General features: G+C 33.5%; 1 long non-coding RNA gene across 4 annotated transcripts; it reads right to left on the bottom strand.

Annotated features, from left to right (window-relative positions):
- Positions 1–447: 447 nt before the first annotated feature.
- LOC140833701 (uncharacterized) lies at positions 448–3,926 on the bottom strand. 4 transcript variants are annotated; one of them, XR_012118532.1, is made up of 7 exons: positions 3,714–3,926; positions 1,397–3,598; positions 1,276–1,328; positions 1,071–1,154; positions 859–977; positions 695–775; positions 448–605 (listed from the first exon to the last, which is right to left on the bottom strand). It is a non-coding gene; the product is annotated as an uncharacterized lncRNA (long non-coding RNA). The 4 variants fall into 4 exon arrangements; XR_012118530.1 differs by having other exon boundaries at positions 859–1,154; positions 1,397–3,428; positions 3,566–3,598; XR_012118529.1 differs by having other exon boundaries at positions 859–1,154.
- Between the last annotated feature and the right edge of the window lie 2,883 nt (positions 3,927–6,809).

Genomic DNA, 6,809 nt, shown 5'->3' with positions numbered 1-6,809 from the left:
ATAATATTTTATATGTTTGATGTGCTATTTTGTTGTTTAGCTTTTTGTGGGATTTTTGAGTTCAACTGACACCAGGATAGCTAAACTGATCAGCAGACAAGATTTCAGTTGCCAGCTTACCAGTTCAACTGATCAACAGACGGAACCCAACTACCAGCTGAAACTGATAAGTTAAGTGGAGCTTAGGACTGTAAACGAATCGAATCGAACCAAATTTTAAGAAATTTTCAGTATTCGAGCTCGAATCCGAATAAACATATTCAAAGCTCCATTTGAAACTTGAACTTTTATTATTTTCGATTCGAACTCGATTCGAACTGAGTCTCGAGTTTGAATTCGATTCGAAATTTTCAAATACTAAATCGAATAATTCGAATCACTATTAGAAATGGTGGTTTGTTTCATTGCTCAATTGTTATTCAAAAATATTAAAATGTATCACCTATCTACACCAAAAAACAAGTATAACAAACCATTAAATATTAGTCCTCCTTGATTTCATTATATTTTTGAATCATCAATTTACAATTTTTCATCAAACAAAATATGTATCAAATTTCCAGTTAAGCCATTTCATCCAAACTTGAAGATCCTTCCTCAAATACCTGCACATAATAAAATTCGTATGTTTTGTTTATTTGCATAAATACAGTAAACATGATAGAAGAAAAAGATAATGTATATAATTATTTACCTTCTAAAAGTTAAATATCAACACTATTTAACTATCAAACTTCAGCAAAATAGTTCAAAAGTCCATTCTTTTTTTAAATACCTGCATTCAGAAAATTCATATGTTTAATTTATTTATAAAAAACAGAAGAAAAAAAAAACAAGATAGTACACATAATTGTTTACCTCCCAAAATTTAAAGATCAACACTCTTCAACTATCAAAAGGCTATTATCAAGCAACATATAGGCTTGAACAATTTGAACTTCAACAAAATAATTACATCATATTCAACTCCTCAAATCCTACAATAACAAATTATATTTATAATGCATTTTCACTATTTGATGAAAATGTGAATACAGAATAATAATAAGATAGTTAATATGATTTCTTACCTTTCAAAACAGAAACATTTTAAACTACTTAAATATCAAAAGTCTAACCTCCCACCAGAATCAACTTATCAAGCAGTTACCATCCTGCATTTAAATAAAGTAGTTACAGATTTTTTGCACGAGAAAAGCAAAGAAAATATACCAAAATGTGAGAGTAGAAACTAGCCAACATAATTAGTTATCTTCACATGTGAAATATACATACCATTAATGAGTTCAATCGACTGGTAACTCAATTGACTTGTGCTGTTTTTCAGCCTGCAATCAATAAAAATAAAACTTGTGTAACAATGTACAAACTCGCTTAGAATTAGAAAAAAAAATACCTTCATCTTTCTCGCTACTCCATATAGCTTTCGACACCAATCTCCTCCACACATCAACATTTCCACAGTAGCAAGAGCTAAAGAAGCACGATATTTGTCAATAACACGACTCCCTGCACTAAATGTGGCCTCTGAAGCAACTGTGGTGATAAGTACAACTAAAATATCTCTGGCCATGGAAGATAATATCAGAATTTGTACACATTCAACTTCCGCCAACTCAAAGCATCAAACTCTTCTTTTGGATCAAATCGATGACATCCTTCCTCCAAGTAAACATCCAACTTAGATTTTTCTGATTGCTCAGTTTCCATCTCTTTCAAATAAGAAGAAAATTCAAACCATTCTGATGATGAAGTAGTATTTTCTTCCAAACTTCGACTCAGTAGATTACTCCCTAGAGATTCTGAACCATTCCTTGATTCCTGGAGGTTTTCAATAGAACTTTCTGCATATTCCTTGTAAATATCATACAAAACTCTTCGAACATTCATAATATTAACTTGTGCATCTCCTGTCGAATAAAGTCTTGGGAAAGTAAATTCAAGCACTCACATTTTACACCTTGGATCCGAAATAGAACCTATAAACATCAATAAATTGCACTCTCCCCAATATTTATTAAACTTACTTTTCATTTTTGAACCATTTTGCGAATACACTCTTCTTCATCAAGGGATTTTTCATCTAAAACCATCTTTACTCGATAAACTTCACTCAAAAACAAATTGGAGGTGGGATACTCGGTTCCTGAAATTATCTTTGTAGCATCATAAAATACTTTTAGTATAGGAAACACCTTTTGCAATTTCTCCCAATCTTCCTCCATAGAACAATCAATATAACTTGGTTCTCGATCCTTGAATCTTGGAAAAACTTTTTTCAAAGATATAGCAACTTTCAGCATATCATATGTTGAATTCCACCTAGTTTTGCAGTCTTCAATCAATTTCCTTTCATCTAACTTTAACTGCTTAATAATCTTAGCAAATTTAAGAAGCCTTGCATCTGTCCGCCTGATAAATCAACACTTTGTCGAATGATATTAATTATATCCTTGATTTCATTTAGGCCATCTTTTGCTATAAGATTAAAAATATGGGCACAACACCTAACATGAAACAACTTTCCTACACAAACTATATTATTTTTTATTCTAGAAAAATCTTCCTTCATATACTTAATTGCAGCATCATTCACACTTGAATTATCAACAGATACAGTGTACACCTTATTCTCAAGTCTCAATTCCCTTGCACACTTTATAACATATCAGATATTTGAGGGCCACAACGAGGAGGGGGGATATTAGCAAAACTAAGAACACATTTGTTCAGTTTCCAATTCGAGTCAATCCAGTGTCCTGTGATTACCATATACTCGATTTTCTGATTCTTTGATTTCCACAAGTCTGTAGTCAAGCTAATATTTCTCACCGTCTTTAACACATTACACAACATTTTTTTCTCCATCTCATAAATCATGAAACAATTTTTTTCCGCAGTGGCTCGGGATACCCCAATCCACTCGGGCATTCCACGTCTACAAAACATGTTAAATCCTTCTTCTTCCAATATTGAAAAAGGGTGATCATGCATAAGAATCCATGTCGTTGCTGCCTCTTTCATAAGTTCCATGCTGAATTTTCCATCATGGAATGGAGGTAAAGATGTTGGATTTACACCAATAGGAGCAAAAACAAGTTGTTGTTTCATTTTATCTTCAAGCTTCTTCTTAGCCTCCAAATATTTACAATAATGGGATAAATGACGTTTCAGATGTGTTGTCGTATCTGCTTTAATTTTTGCTAAATACATCCAACAATGTTTACACTGATATTTATCATCACCATTTGAATCAACCACTTCAGTCATTTCTAACCATACACCGGACCTCTTCTGCCTTTTAGGTTTATGGAACATATTATCTTCTTCTTCCATGAGTAAATTTGCAGCATCCTCATTATTAATGGTTTGTTCAACTATCTCATCAGAACTTACAACTGGACTCATTGAATTTTCAATCGAACGAGCTGTTGCCATATTCAATAACTCAATAATCCATATCTTGTACAGACAATATTTTGAAAGATCAAAAATTTTTTGTATCTCTTGTTAAATAATACTAGCATTTACTGGGTTCTACAAGCTTGAACTCAAATAAAATTACCTCCAAAGATGATGCACAATAGAGTTGTGGAAGCTTGTCACCAAATACCACAAACACAAAGGATGGAGAAAAAGACGAAGATCCATGGTTAAAAATGCAGTATTTAAACAAAAAAACTAAAATAAAACCACAATGAGGAAGTGTATACCTTAATCGATGATGAAGCAACTGAGATATGAGATGAAGCAACTGATATTACAGAAAAGTCGAGAACTATCAGCGAAGATCTTGAATCTTGCAGAGAAGAAATATGAGCAGTGGAGGATTTGAAATGGTGAGAGAAAGATGAGAGAAACAAATTGTTAGGGTTTTGACTTTGGAACAAACGTTGATACTTGGATATTTGGAGTGTTGGAAGTTGGACTAAGTCTGAAGTTGGACCTCAATACATGAATATAATATGTATGTATATATATGTACTTAATAATATTTTATTTATTTTTTAAATATAATGCTAAGGTTCGCGAACAGTTCGCTAATAGCTCGCGAACAATCGAACAATATAATTTTAGCTCGAATTCGATTCGAAAAATATTCGAACATGTTCGAGTTCAGCTTGAGTTCGATAATTTCGAATTCGAACCAAATATTATTCGAACATGCTCGAAAAGTTCGTGAACGTGTTCGGTTCGTTTATACCCCTAGTGGAGCTTAATCATCAGAAGTGACGCCGCTTCATTGTCATATCAAATCCTAGTAGTTGATCATTGCGGTTCAGCATCAGTTGAGTCCAGTTTGCATCAGTTAGACCAGTTAGCCAGCACAAAGATCAAGTCCAAGGCAATTAGCTGTCCTTATGGCAAAATAAACTCAAAATTAATGCAGTATTCCAAGCATTCTAGGCGACTAATTTTGGTACACTCTGTTCTATTTTATATAAACTGACTGATACTTGATGTCATTTGATATTTTCTAAGTTTAGTAGAAATTCCCTTACATAAGGTGGTGTGTTTATATTAATACAAAGGATGCATAATGGATTAAATTAACATTATATGTATCCAATTAGTTTGCACGTAACTGAACTGATTTTTCAAGTTTATATGTTGCCTTAACTGCTTGAGTGTTTATTGCTTAAACTTTTTTAAAATTGCGCAAGGATTAGATTTTTGTGGGGGAGGTTTTGATTCAGTTCTTGAGGGGAGCTATTCTTTTAAAACTGATTTTAAATTTGTTATCCCTCGAACTGAAAAGTTGTTTTCAAGTCGTTTTATTCAGTTGTTGAGGGCGAGCTTTTCTTTCTGTTATTTCTCGAACTGAAATTTCTTTTATTCGCTTTATTGTTTTTAAACGTTTTTTATTCTCACAAAAGGGGAGAATTATTAACTGTTTAAATTTATTTTAAATCACTTTAACTGTTCCAGTTTTGTGATAATAAAAAGAGAGAGATTTTTGGAACATTTCATGTTCGCAATCTTGATTTTGATGTTAACCAAACTTGTTTATTTGTTTCTAATGAGTTTGCCTAAGTGCACAGAAACTGAAACTGAAACTGATCAGGCTTCGAACTGATCAGTTAGCAAGCTTAAACTGAAGTTATCGAGACACAAACTGAAAGTGACAACTGATTGATCGAACTGAACCAGTACAACTAAAGTATCAAGAGCAGTTAAACTGATTGTCCAGTTGATAGGTGGCTCAGCAGAAAACCTTCAGAAGCTCGGCCAGCTTATGAAGTGTTTAACTGATAAAGATCCCAACTCACCAATTCAACTGAATCAGTGAAATCAGTTCAGCTGACGGGTGAACTGATTTCACCTCACCAGTTCAAGAACAGTTCAGAGCATCAGTTAAAATCAATCAGTTGCAGAACACGACAAGCTTATTCTATGGAATCCAGCTGTGCACAAGGGTACAAAAGAAATTTTCCAATCAAAGGACAATAATACACGTTGCATCAATGTTTAAAGCTTAAACGTACCGGAATGGTGTCGGAAAGTACAGACACATTTCGAGGAACATATTCAAAATGCAATGGATACAATAATTGATTCTCACGGTACGATCATGCTTAGCAACTATAAATAGAAGATGAAGATTAGTGCAGACATATATGAACGAGAGGTGAAAAACAAGAGAGAAAAGAAAGGGCACACTTATTGCATATCAGCTTACTAAGAAGCAATCAGCCCAGTCGAGGGAACACTCCAAATTTATATCAACTTAGTGTAGAATTTTATTTCCCTCAGTGTGTGAGAACACCTTTCGGATTGTTTTCAAAGATCAGTTCTCACACACACAAAGCACCGCTAAAATACCGTCGTGCACAAATACGTAAAAAGTGTGTATGTAATCTTTGACACACAGTCGTTAAACAAGTGTCGGCTGGAAAGTGATACCTTCAGTCTATACTAGGAGTTCAGTTAGGCGGTGGGTAAGCGCTAAGCTAGGTGGGTTTGTACAAGGTGTTGCATAAATCAAAGTTTTCTAGTGGAACCTACGCGGGGTGGTAGAAGGGGTGACGTAGGAGCAGTTGAACTCTCCGAACATCCATAAACATATCTCGTGTTCCTATCTGTTTAACTATTATTTTAAAACTGATTTGATCAGTTCAGCTGATATTAGTTCAGTTCTCACCATAACTAAACTGATACAAGCACAAACCGATCCCTCTTATTTCAGTTAATCAGTTTACATAAGTTAAAGCTTTAGATTGATTAGCTTTCCTAACGAAGGATTATTTCGAGTATTTTCCACTTGGTTTAAAACCAAAATTGTTCTAATTCATCGGTGTTTACATTCTTAGAATACGAGCTATTGCAGCTCATTGAGAAATATTTTGCTTGAAGCACCCTCCCGGGTGCCTAAAACCGATCTGTCATAAATGTTCAAAACATTAGATATAATGATACTATATCATAAATGAGTTTTGTTTAATTTATGGTTTTAAACAAAAGATTGATTTTAAAAAAAAGATCTTTTGCTAGAGTAGATCAATCATAAATTTTATAATTCAAAATGAGACCTTTTCAGAAATTGGTATTTGCAGAGTTTTTTTGAAAAAGAATATGATTGTTAGGATCGGTTGATAGGTTAAAAGGTGTTTAGAAGGGGGGTTGAATAAACTACTCACGAATTTTATAACTTTTTTTGAATGAAGTGTCAGTTTTGTGACAAACTGAAAACTTAAGAATCTTGTCAGTCGATGACCATCAGTTTGACTGATAACAGTCGCGGAAATAAACTGATAGAAAGATAGAATAAATAACTGAAAGAATAACACGAAGATTTATAGGTGTTCGGA

This window comes from Primulina eburnea, chromosome 6 (genome assembly GCF_022965805.1).
Source record: "Primulina eburnea isolate SZY01 chromosome 6, ASM2296580v1, whole genome shotgun sequence".
NCBI lineage: Eukaryota > Viridiplantae > Streptophyta > Magnoliopsida > Lamiales > Gesneriaceae > Primulina > Primulina eburnea.
Note: the sequence above shows the minus strand (reverse complement) of the source record. Positions and strands in the feature narration are given on the sequence as shown.